The sequence below is a fragment of the Pteronotus mesoamericanus genome, unplaced genomic scaffold (assembly GCF_021234165.1).
Source record: "Pteronotus mesoamericanus isolate MK-2021 breed Mesoamerican mustached bat unplaced genomic scaffold, CSHL_Meso_final contig_20, whole genome shotgun sequence".
In the NCBI taxonomy this organism is placed as follows: Eukaryota; Metazoa; Chordata; class Mammalia; order Chiroptera; family Mormoopidae; genus Pteronotus; species Pteronotus mesoamericanus.
Genome location: NW_026555085.1, coordinates 68572586 through 68585571, shown reverse-complemented (window position 1 = coordinate 68585571; position 12986 = coordinate 68572586).

Here is a 12986-nt window from a genome sequence, read left to right as displayed (position 1 = left end):
TAAACAAAATATAGTTCTGGTGCTTCTGTAAAGTAAGTAAACAGGTTGATCTTAACTTTTTAAAGATGTGAATTGGGCATCCGAACTGGCTTATTTATCTGGTATACTTGGTGTTTTTAATTATCTTAATACTTCCATGCGAGTAAAGAAGGCAACATTATTTTTCTTTATGGCAGGTAAGACTGAAGAGAATAGAATGGAAATTTAGAGGTTTAAAGAGCACAATTTCTCTGGATTGTTATGGCATATTCATAATGAATAGCTACTTTCTATAGTATAGATAGGGATCTTGATAGTGCACATTTATTAAAAGTTACGCTTGAACCTTAAAAACTTTATATAACAATTTGAATTTCATTTTTCATCAAAGGAAGAGACACATATAAATATAAATGTAGAATCTAATTTTTTCACTGAAAGAGAATTCACATAGAACCATAACTTGGTAGGATAAGTTGTTGGACTGGATGCAGATGAAGGATTGGTGATGAATTTTATAAATATAGCACTTGTTTTAATTGAATAAATAATAAAAATGAATATCCTAAGTTTACAAAATTCAGAATTACTTTAAAATCTCTTCTTAACATTTTCATCAACATATCTGTGTGATGCTGATTTCTCTACTATTAGAGTTATTAAAATAAATCATAGGAATCATTTAGAAATATATGATACCCTAAAATAGCACTGATATTAGTCCAGCTTAAGTTAGATAAACATTCAAGAATCAAGGCCATTTGTCAAATTAAAAGATTATTATACAAAATGTTCATTAAAATTGTGCACATAAGCATTTAATATAGAAAAATCACTATTTTACACATGACTTTTTGTAGTTATGGTTGTGAGGTCCAAAATTTTTGAGAGTGTAATATTCATCCTTTACATTATTTGCCTGTATGATTATGTTCAGCCAATGTGTCAATTGTTTTCCCTATATTTGTTTTGATTATATTTATCGAAATGTCTGTTGACTTTAATATAAAAATATATTTTATTTTATATATCAGTTAAGTTTTATTTTTAATAGTTTATAATAGTTTATGAAAAATTATTGGTATGTTATTTATAAATTAAAAATTATCAAAGGGTGTCCTTTACATCAGATAGTTTGAGAAGCACTGATGTAGAATACAAAGAAACCAAAGGGAACAACTAACAAGAAAGGACAAAAGAAAAATTGGCAAAGATTACAAATAGGCAATTTACAAAGAATAAATCAATATTTTATCATGCTTATGAAGAGATGCTCTAATTTATTAATAATCAGGTAAATAAAATTAAAATAGTGATAGAACATAGTTCATGTTTATTATGTGGGCAAAAGTCATAAACTGGATCATACCAATTCTTATCAATAATTTCAGAATACAAGAATCTTTATATACTGCTGGAGGGAATGTGGAATGGTTTAGCTGTTCAGGGACGCAACGTGGCACCACTTAGTAAAATGCAGTTTTTAAATATCCATTGACCCAGCAGTTCTGTTCCTGGGAAAATATTCCAAGGAAATAGCCATACTAATTCATAAGGGCATGTGTTGGATACCTTCTGTGTTCTCTCTTAGGTTTTCTTGCCCTCATAATTCTTCAGGGCCCTTGACCCCTCTACTGCCCAACGAACTCCCTTGTGGTTGGTATTTCAAGCCACTGTGGTAATAAATATGCAGACCTGTTCAGTTCAACGATCAAAAGCCGCCAGGATATCTGAGTCCTCCCGCTGCGGTGGGACTCAGGGGGAGGTCTCTTTCTGATTAGTTCAGTGGATTGGTTGCTTTTTATCCCCAGTGCCCCTCTCTTTACCTTTTTCCCATTGGCAGCTTTTCCCATAAGTTTAATATGCATTTACTGCCTGTATTGTTTTATGTCTTAAGTAGCAAATTACAAATACAGAGGCTCTGCAGGCATTGTCTCGAGTCTCAGGAGACTTCTTAGGCTGTAATGGACTCCCTCAGTTCCTCATTCTTTGAGAAGTCATCTCCTCTACTTAACTCCCAAAATTTTTCCCTAATCTATAAATAATTTAATTCTTGGTCATTTAATCCTGCTTTTTCCTAATTTGTAAGCATACTTCTCTTTCTTAACCTCTCCTTTCATGTTTATACCAACTTGTAAAAATGGGTGTTGATTCTGACAAAACATTGTTATTCTCAAGCATCTTTGTTAAATTTAGCACACATAGCCTTACTAGTTCTTTTAATTTTGCCATAGAAATTCAGTATTTTCTTAGCTGTTCCCTGTTCCCGTTAAGGCATTTGTCCTCTGGGCTACTCCTCCTCTGATCTTTTTTTCCCCACTGGTATCTCCTCTTACTTTGGTAGAATATGGCTCAGAACACACAAAAGAGGATTAGTGGCCTTTTAATGTCCCTCTTTGCCCTATGATTCTGTGAGTCTGTGATTTCTATGGATCAGTGAATGACCACTGGAATAAAGCTGGACTACAATAAAAACACTCAATAACATAGCAGATAAAGAAATCTTTTTCATGCTGCACTGACTGTTCTTCAAGCCACTAGAGACTATAGTAAATCAGTTTGGGGAAAAAGGCAAAGAAAGAAAAGACAAAAAAAGTGCATTGTTCAGTTTTCAGTAAAAAGTATTGTTCAGTTTCTTTCAGTGTATACTTAACAAAATTGGTACAGGAGCACACATCTGGAAAAATTATCAAATATCCTGTGTACTTATTTTTGACATGTCCTTCCTTTTCTTTGTTTCAGTGTGAATTTTTTTTTTTTTTTATCAAGTGAGTCCATGTAATTGGGTTGCTAATTTGTTTGGTTCATTATATGTGATAAAGGACATTTGAATCCTCTGTACTAGAATGCTGCATTACAGAAAAGTCACTTGCTCTCAGATTAAGTAATATTCATGGATGATACACTCTTAAAATGGAACTAAATTCCTTTCCTTTCTCCCATACCTTGTTTCTCTGACAGTCTTTCCTTTTTTTTTTTCTTTTGCTGTTTATTTTTAAATAAATGAGCACCTTTTCCCTAAGTGGACTCTTATAACTTGTCAATGTGAAGAAACAGTCCATGTCCTGGTGATGAAAGGTCTATTCTTATCCCAACCTATTGGGAAATACCCTTTGACCTGTCACTCTTCCCTGTAAAACTGAGACTAATTTAAAGATAAATTGTCCAGAGCTACTGTGAGGCAGAAGCAAAGATAAAGTTAATGGGAATGTGATTCGATTTATAAAAATCTGATTTACGCACAACTTTTCACTAGCACATTTATAACATCAAATGAGGAACATCTGTACTAAAAGAAACAACAAATTCCTGGACCTTTCATTATGAAAAGATATGAAATTGTGTGGAAAGAGAAGATATATAGGCAATTATTCAATATCAACATGGCTGACAAGTTCAACTATAACTGGTTAGAAAAAATAATTAAATTTCCTGAACCATAAGCTTGTTCACTTTTTTATCTCAACTGACTGGGGGGAATAGAATAGGGATTATATACTGTGAAGCAAGGACAGGTTTTTGTTACAAGGAACTTCATTTCTTTCAGAAGAGCTGTGATGGTGAGAGTTACACTTGCTATTTGATATTAGCTCTTAGCGGCAAATTTATTATTCATTAAGCATTCTTGTGCTTTCTCACATTCTCAGCTCCCTTCCAGTTATGTGCAACCATATGACTTTCAGCCATCAGGTTGGTGCGAGGGGGAAGTGACCTTGTTACTTCTGGGCCAATTAATTTTTGGACAAGTGTTCTCTGCCACTGTGAACACCAAAATGGAATCTTCGCCTGCTGGGGATCCCTAGAGTAGTACATAAACAGAAACCTTTACTGACTTGTACTAACCTGTAGATGAATCAGAAGTAAACCTTTGTCATCTTAAACCACTCAGATTTGAGGGTTGATTTGTTACTGCGGCACAAATCAGTGTATACTGATTCATACGACTGTGTAAATGTTGCTAATTCAGACTTCATACTGTTTTATTGTTCTGTTACACCTTTTGAAGTATTTCATTTTACTTTTTTAAAAAAATATTTTATTTATTTATTTATATTTGTAAAAAAATTTTTATTTTATTTACTTTAAAAAAATATTTTATTTATTTATTTATTTTTAGACAGAGAGGAAGGGAAGGAAAAAGAGAAGGAGAGAAACATCAATGTGTGGTTGCCTCTTGTACACCCTTTACTAGGGACTTGGCCTGCAACCCAGGTGTGTGTCCTGACTGGGAATTGGACCAATGACCCTTTGGTTCTCAGGCTGGCACTCAGTCCACACCAGCCAGGGCAATCATTTTATTTTTTAAAACAAAAATATTTTAGAAAAGTAAAGAGAGTGGGAGACATGCAATTATAGCTCTGAACTTTTCATTCAACTTTATTTTAAAGCTTTTGTTTTTTGTTCCAGGAGTTGTGTAGTGGGATCATCTTTAATACACAAGACAGAAGTAAAAATTTGATGCTTCTGCCAGGATGCTACTCTTACCAGTAATTTCATCAATTGAGTATTTTATTTGTTTAGTTTGAAACATCTTTCAATCAAATCAGTCCATATGCTCCAGTGCTGATATTAAATTTTTGGAAAGATGGAAACACTTCAAAAGATCTGACAATATATAAACAGGTGCTGGTGTTAACTTTAACCCAAGTAATAGACTATCTATTGGGTTGGCCGAAGAGTTTGTTGAATTTATATTTCAAATGCTCTAGTAAACACATCTACTGTTTAGATGGAAATTTTTATTCTGTTTCTAATAGAGCCTAGAATTCCGGAAGCAAGTTTTAACATAAAAACCAAAGTAAAAGGCAAAACTTTTGCCCAATAATTTCAACTGTAATTCTTCGCAATGTACATGCACTGGGTAATGTTAGCTTATAAATTGTGCATTTAATTCATGAATTGGCAGGTATTTGTTGAAATCCTGAAGAGTATTAATTGTTTGAATTTATCATCATCAAATTATTACAAAGCTCAAAGTCAGGGTTTTACAGGTAATAATTCTTTAAATTCCACAGCAACACTCTGAAAGGTTTACTATCATTATTCCCAATTTCAAATACAGAACTCGTAGCAGCAGAAGGAATAGTAACTTGCCTGAGGCCAAGTGGCTAGGATGTGATGCAATCAGGCTTAGAATCCAGGACACCCAGTTCCAGATCCCTCTCAATCCCTACACCTTACTCAATCTAATACTACTTTTCAGGTATTGTGCTAAACTCATCATACTTAATGTTTCAATTACTTCTATTCACCTTTGAGTTAATGTATTAATACCTTAATTTTTGTAAGTTAAAGGAATGAGGAAAGAAATGTTAAGTAACTGGACCTTAATCACACAACAGCAAGCATGGTGCTAGGAGTTGACACCAAATGATGCTCAAAGAGAAATGACTTTGATTTCCAGATGATGGTACAGAAAAACCTACATGCTCAAATATAGACACATGATATAAGGCAAAGTCTTGTACAAGTGTATAATTTGGCAATTTCTTGGTGGACCTCTAAGATACAACAAGGTAGTGTTCATTCAGTTTTTCAGAAGGGCTATCAAATTAGAAAAACAACAACAAATGGACTCTCAGTTAAATTTTAATTTCAGATAAACACATTTTCTTTTTTAGTATAACTATATGCCATGAAATATTTGGGACATGCTTCTACTGAAAAATGACCTGTTTATCTGAAATTAAAATTTAACTGATCCTCCTCCAGTTTATCTGAAAAACCTATTTTCTAGAAGTTTCTTCATTTGTACTTTTGCTTCATTGTCATTTACTGCATTTAAGGCTCAGCTCCCTTTTGTTAGGTATTTGGAGTAAAAGTAGTATAAAATCTACAGTCCATTGTAGCTATTTATTTACTTAGAATCAGTGAGGAAGATGTGACAGGATAGTTTTTAATCCTTCTTTTAGTGTACAGGATATGTAGACATGGACATTCATACAAATTGGATTTTGCATCATTCTCTAATGACAATGTATCAGTTTCTCCTCCTATAAGTGTATATGACCATAGAGCAAAATCCGACATATTTATTAGTATTTCACACAGATATACTTGAAACATAATATGAACCTCCTTGAAGTCAGAAACATAAGAGTAACATATTAATTAGATTAGGCTTTTGATAGTCTGAGTGTTGTTTTGTGTGAGTCACTTAGAATGTTTATAAATCAGATTCTGAGACCACCTCTCAGTTTGACCGTAAATTTGCTTAGAAATCTTAATTGCCAATTCTGTATGTTCTTTCCTTTATTTTTAACAAATCACAAGGTCATTTGAATATAAAAACACATCAGAATAAAAATTAGGTGATAAGTGGTAAATTTTCATTGTATTGGCATTCAATTCATTTAAAAAATTGTCTGTTCTCTATTTATGATTTCTTCCTTTCTTGGATAAGAGGTGGTGGGGAGCACTAGCTACTGTGTCACAGGAACAAGAGGCCAAATATGCCTGTTAAATAATGTTAAATGAGACTGGAGGCTTGCAATTGTTTTGAAAAAAGTTTCCAGGGTGTTCTTCCCTCCTCTCTTGATTATTAGAATCAACCCACTGATGCTGTGACAACAGTGACTCACTCGTTTCCAGTTTTCTTTAGTGTGGCCTACCTTCTTTGAAGTTCTTTGTTAATGTATGAAATGAACTTTTAATATTTTTCATCTTCAGTGGAATGGGTAAACTTACTGCTTGGACTGACACAAAGTTTATAAAAAGGAATGTATTATACTGTGTAAATGTGAATTTTATAGAAATAATAGTACCCTAGATACAGAGAAAAGGACCCCAAATTTTTTGCTGCAGAAGAAAGGAAAAGAGGGAAGCAATCTTTTAAAACTAATTAGTTGTATCCTCCTCCTTCCATCATCCTGTTTTCACTCTTTGGGCTTTGGGCTTGGGAAGACTGATAGCAGAATTCTTTCTTATTGACACAGAATCAGAAATCCATAAATTAAAAATCTGGTGATCCTCTTTCCTGTTGGGATCCATTCCACCTGGTTTCAGGGACTGTAGCCTCCCCAACAGGTGAGAGGGCCCCAAGGCCGGAGCTAAGCAAGGAGGCCTTGGGGAAATACGTGACTGAGGAGACAAAACCTGTCCCCCGGGCAGGGGTGCAGCCTCCATCACATCACCCTGCTTGGTCCTGAAAGATAGCTGGTTACTCAATGATGGGTAAGACCCCTTGATGTCAGGGGCAACCTAAGAGAAGGCACAGCAGCATGGGCATCAGGGAAGAACTTGGGGGACACAGGGAAGAGAAAGGGAAAAAGACCCTCACCCCTCCACTTTGATATGGCCAGAGTCCTCATTCTGTCTGAGAGAAGTCTCCTTATCTCTTGGCGGCTCTGCCCTGCCTGCCTGGCTCAGGCTTGAAACAGCAGTAAAGGCAGGTACAGGCCTGAACTGGATCAGGCAGTTCCTGGGGACAATTAGTCCTGGAAAAGGAATGCAATAAATCTATGAAATTTTGCTAAGAATGTCCTCAAGTTAATGAGTATTGATGTTTGGGGTTGAGCATAGAATGTGATCAGTTTCCCAGTTTTCAGGGCTGTGTGGGTGCCACCTGACTTGAGACAAATCTCTTGTGTTCCTTCAATTGTTATCTAATTGTTTTCTGTAAACATAGCCTTTCGACATTGATTAATGAGCTTTGCATCTTTGCTGTAAACCCCTGCACAGATGGTTCTCAGTAAAAGCCACTTCAAGAGAAGGGCTATGGGCCTTCTCCACCAGAGAGAAGCGCCGCCCCTTTCCCTGAGAAGACCGAGAGAAAAGTGTCTGGGATGACATTTCCCTACCTGTGACAACCTGCAGCGTCCTCTGCAGGACAGAGTCTGACATCTGCCTCACTTCCCTGCCCCACCTTCTTTTCTGGAGTGTCCTTGATGGACTATGAAATGGATTGAGCTGAAATCAGAGGCAAGAAAAGTCAATTATTTACCTAAGAAAAATATCTGAAAATAAGAAATCTTTTCTTATAAAATACAGAACAGAATGTGTCAAACTAAATATATTTTTGTTTAATTTTAATATTACATTACATTTTATCTACACAGTGTGTATATTTATTTCCTCATAGCAATGACTGAGTTTGTTAAGAAAGAGTCTAATGATATTCAGCCTACTTAATTAGAAGGAAATGTCCTAGGACAGTGTCTGAGAACATTTCTCTATGAAAAGGAAGAAATCCTTGTTTGATACAATGTTTAGTCATCTTCAGTAAGAAGGAGTGACCTAGGTTCTTTACTTATTCTAGAAGGAAGTGAAATTGCATGATTGTATATATATATATCATTATCTTTATCATCTGTATCTAGATTTTGCCATACTTAGCTCAGGTTTTCACAAACCTTTTGAGCTCTGAAAGAGTGCTTATCATTAGGGAAGGAGTGCAGTGAATCGTCTTCATTTCTACTTAGGAGAACTTCTTTTCTGTTTCTGTGACCCAGTTAGTAAGCTTCATCGTAGCACACCATAGAATGACAATTCAGAAAATTCACTTCCAAATGCATGGACTCAGAGTAATCTTTTCAAGTCAGAGTACATTGGTACCTGGGGAAACATCACAGGAAATCATTTGCACTGGATAGCTTTTATGGAGCTCATTATCAAATGGGAACATTAGGCAGGAATCTGGCAGAGGAAATGTAATCAGGATTTATAATTAAGTGAGCACAGAATTTATAAACTAGATTATAATTGTAGAGTTTCTAGGCCCTTTTCCAAATAGCCACATGCACTGCAAATATAAAATAAGAATTTGTATACTAAAAATTCTTTTTTATAATTTCAGTAGCAGTTTTGGAAACTTTGACAGGTTTAATCTCTAAAAGAAAAAATTACAGTGCTTCTGAAAACAGGTTGGTTAAGACTTACTTCTTGTAGATTCAGCCTGAAAGTATTTAAAGTAATGGATATAACTCAAAATTGTTCTTTAAGTGAAAATGTATTTGATGTGTGGGGAGCACCACGGGTTTCTGCTTGTCCCTGGTCTGGGCGACAACTGCCGCGGGGTATGGAGTGCGTTGCAGGGAGCACGCCACTCTGGGATCTGAGGGTTACCAGCCCGGGCCAGCTGAGACGGGAGCTTGGACTCTGAATCCTGCAGAGCCCATCCTGGGGTTGTCACGGATGGGGGAATAAACATAAGTCATCACAAACACTTCTTTGTTTGCCAGGAGAGGGGACAGGGCTCTTCCTGCTAGTCCAGAAGCCCCTGAGCCCCTTTATTCAAAGGCTTTTATTGAAAGTGTTATCAGTGGGGCCAGGTAATAGGTATGCACACGTTATCTCATTACATCAGTATGTTAATGTTTACAGAGAATAGACTATGTTTTGAAGAAAACAAATGACAAGAACACACAAATTTACATGGGTCCAAGAGGAGACTAGTAAACAAGAGAGATGAGTAAACATGAGAGTGTAGTAAACAAAAGAGCACCAAAGGGTATAGGGTTAGAGTCTATGAATAATGTAAATTTCCTTTCCAACATGAGTTGGCTATAGCTTTTGAGGGAAAATCAAAGGACACTTTAAAGAATTTACTTTTAGGTCTGATTTCCTCTGGGAACCATCAGATCTAGTTTAGGACTGTCTCCAGTATTGTTTTGATCCTGAGCCAGGTCGGGGGAGGGAGCCACCAAGAGACAAGGAAACTTATTTCAGATAGAATGAGGACTCTGGCCATGTCCAAGCTGAACTGAAGGGTGTGGGCCTTTTTATCCTTTCTCTGTGTCCCCCAAGTCCATGTCTGCTTCCCATACCAACCAATGTCTGTCTTAGGTTGTTTCTCCTCATGAGAAAACTTACCCGTCATCAAAAAGCAACTGTCAGAGGGCCAAGCAGGGTGATGTGAGGGAGGCAGGGGCTGTGCTCCTGCCAAGGGGACAGGTTTCGTCTCCTCAGTGGCCTGTTTTCCCAAGGCCTCCTTGATTATTTCCAGCCTTGGGGCCCTCTCTCCTGTCAGTGGGGTTACAGTTCCTGAAACCAGATAGGGCGTTTCCCAACATGTATTACCTTTGGAAATGTTAATACTGCTCTCTTTAGATGAAAGAATCTTTGAAAGATCAAGTTCCAGAGCAAAAGTTTGCTTATTTTACAGGTAACTATTATCTTCCTCTCCCTCTTTCATTTGTTTTGTTGCTAATCCTTTTAAGAATTTGGAAACAACAATAGTTTTCTGAAACTATCCACCAAGGAATCATGGGTCCTGGGCATTTTGGCTGCTGAGAAAGACGATAAGCGTAGTAGTGACTAGCTGCTGTAGTGGCAAAGGCTTAGAATTAGGGTGACTCATTGCTCACTGCTTATAGTCTTTCATATACAACATTATCCAACATGGTGGAAGGAGGGTATAATGGTTCAGGGTGGGGTGTTATACCTAGCTTGACCAGGGTGTAAACCCTGGCTGTCTTATTTAGTAGGTGTGAGAATATAAGTGTTACTAAACTTAAGATTCAGTTTTCCCTATAAAGTGAAGCTTAAAAAGCCAATTTTAATAATTTTATAAGGTTCAGAAATAGTATGTAAACATATACCCTCAGTACATAGGGGATACTCAAATAATAATACCTATTTTCATTTTTTTCACTGAAAAGTTTTTAGCTGAATTTTCAGCCATCCATATATCTATATATTTTTAAATAATGTTATATTTCTTCTCTAAGTACATATAATGTGCCTGTATACCTAATTGTTATGATATAGGAGTGGGTACCAATTCACATTCCAGCAGTGAATGAGGGTTCCTTTTTCTCCAATACTTGTCATTACTTGTCTGGTTGATAATGGCCATTTTAAAGGTGTTAGGTTGTATCTCATTGTGGTTTTGATTTGCATTTCCCTAATAGCAAGGGAAGTTGAGGATGTTTTCATATATCTGTTGGCCATTTGTATGTCTTCTTGGGAGAAGTATCTGTTCAAGTTCTCAGCCCATTTTTTAATTGGATTGATTGTTTCTTTGCTGTTGAGTTTATGAGTTCCCCCCAAATTTTAAAAAAATTTATTTGCAAATATATGTGCACCCTTGTGTTCATTGTAGTATTATTCATTGTAGCCAAGACATGGAAACAACCAAAATGTCTTTAGAAGGATGATTGGGTAAGGAAGATGTGGTACATATACACAATGGAATATTACTCAACCTTAAGAAAAGATGAAATACTGTCATTTCTGACAACATGGATGGAACTTGAGAATATCATGCTGAGTGAAATAAGTAAGACAGAAAAAAATCAAGAACCATTTGATTTCACTCACATCTGGGATATAAAACTGAAAGCAACACATAAGCAAATAAGACAAACAAAAACTCATAGACACAGAAAATAGTATGGTGGTTACTAGAGGGAAAGGGGGTTTGGGGGAGGTAATAAAGGGTCAAATATATAATGAAGGAAGGAGATTTGACTTTGGGTGGTGAGCACAAAATACAATACACAGATGAGGTATTACAGAATTATACACAGGAAACCAATATTATTTTATTGGGTTGGCCAAAAATCTGTTTAGTTTATTCCACAAAATAAAAGACAAGTTTTTCATCTTTACCAATAGCTTTATGGATTTGCATATTTTGACTACATTGGTTATTTTCTACTATTGGCTTCTAGTGGGTGGAGTCCAGGGGTGCTGCTAAACATCTTCCAATGCATAAGACAGCCCACAGTGAAGAATTATTTGACCAAAACGTCAATTGTACCAAGAAACTTCACAAACCACTTTTGACACATTTTATCAATCACAGCACCTTCCCCATATACTACACAAATCACAAATATTTTTCATATTTTTTCATTTCAGTTACATTTTTACTTTCTTGAAATAATAAAGTGTAGTATGCCAAACATGTTGCATATCTTCTTCCATCTCAATATTACAATAGGTAAACAAAAATTCACCAATTTTGATGTTTTTTTAAATGCAAGTTGTTTTTTAAAATCTAACAAAATTCTTTTGAATGAAGTTAAAGACAACTAAGCATTACTAGAGGTCATATAAAAAAAACTAAACAAACTTTTTGGCTACTCCAATATCAACCAATGTTACCCCCATAAGTTTAGTTTTAAAAAAGAACCTAAAATGATGTATGAGTAGAAATTAGTGTTTTTCAGCAGGGACAGGACAATGAATACAAACATTAACTATCGCCCTGTTTTTAAGTTAAATATAGGAAAGAGCTTTAAAACTGAAAATCACTGACTTTGTCAGTAAAGTCAAAATGATCGATCATCTCAAAGTACTCTGACTTCAGGATCCTTAAAATCTGCTTAGTGGAGCAGAAGGCATGAGAAGGCATGTGTTGAGAAGTGAAAACCAGCTGAAGAAGACAGTCCATTCCTGATGGCCAAAGCAAGGACTGAAAGTGAGACAGCTGCATGGACAGAGGCAGAACCCTGGGTTAGAGGAACCTGGGGATCCTCAGCAGCAGCCCTGACTTACATGCCTGCTGGGAAGTGTGGGTATGCATGTGGAAATCAGGCATCTGAGAGCTGTCACACAGAGTCATTTTGCCAGAACAGTGACCCAAACAGGACATTTTTATACAAACTGATCTAACTGATCATGAAAATCTAAATAAATTTAATGGAAATTAACTAAAAATACATAAGCCCTCTCTACACAAAAGAATGTAGATTTATGCATTTAAAAAGATTCTTTATTGCCAATTTGGAAATCTAATACTAAAATAAAATAGTGTTGGAAAAGAGCCCTGGCTGCTCTGACTGCAGCTGGCAGTGCATGAATGACAGGAATCCCGTGCAAGGCTGGTGAAGCGTGATCGCAGCACCGAGGTAGCGAGATGCTGGCAGGGAACGCACTCTTGAGTTTTGCTTTCTGTCGTGCTTTAATGATAGGATTCTCTTCACCACAGAGAGAAAATTTCATGATACATCTATGTTTTGTTTTGTTTTGTTTGGCTATCAAGAACATAATGTCAAAGTATATAAAGCATGTTGATTGACTTGTATCTATTGTTTTCCTTTCCTGTACCACTAGGGTTGTTT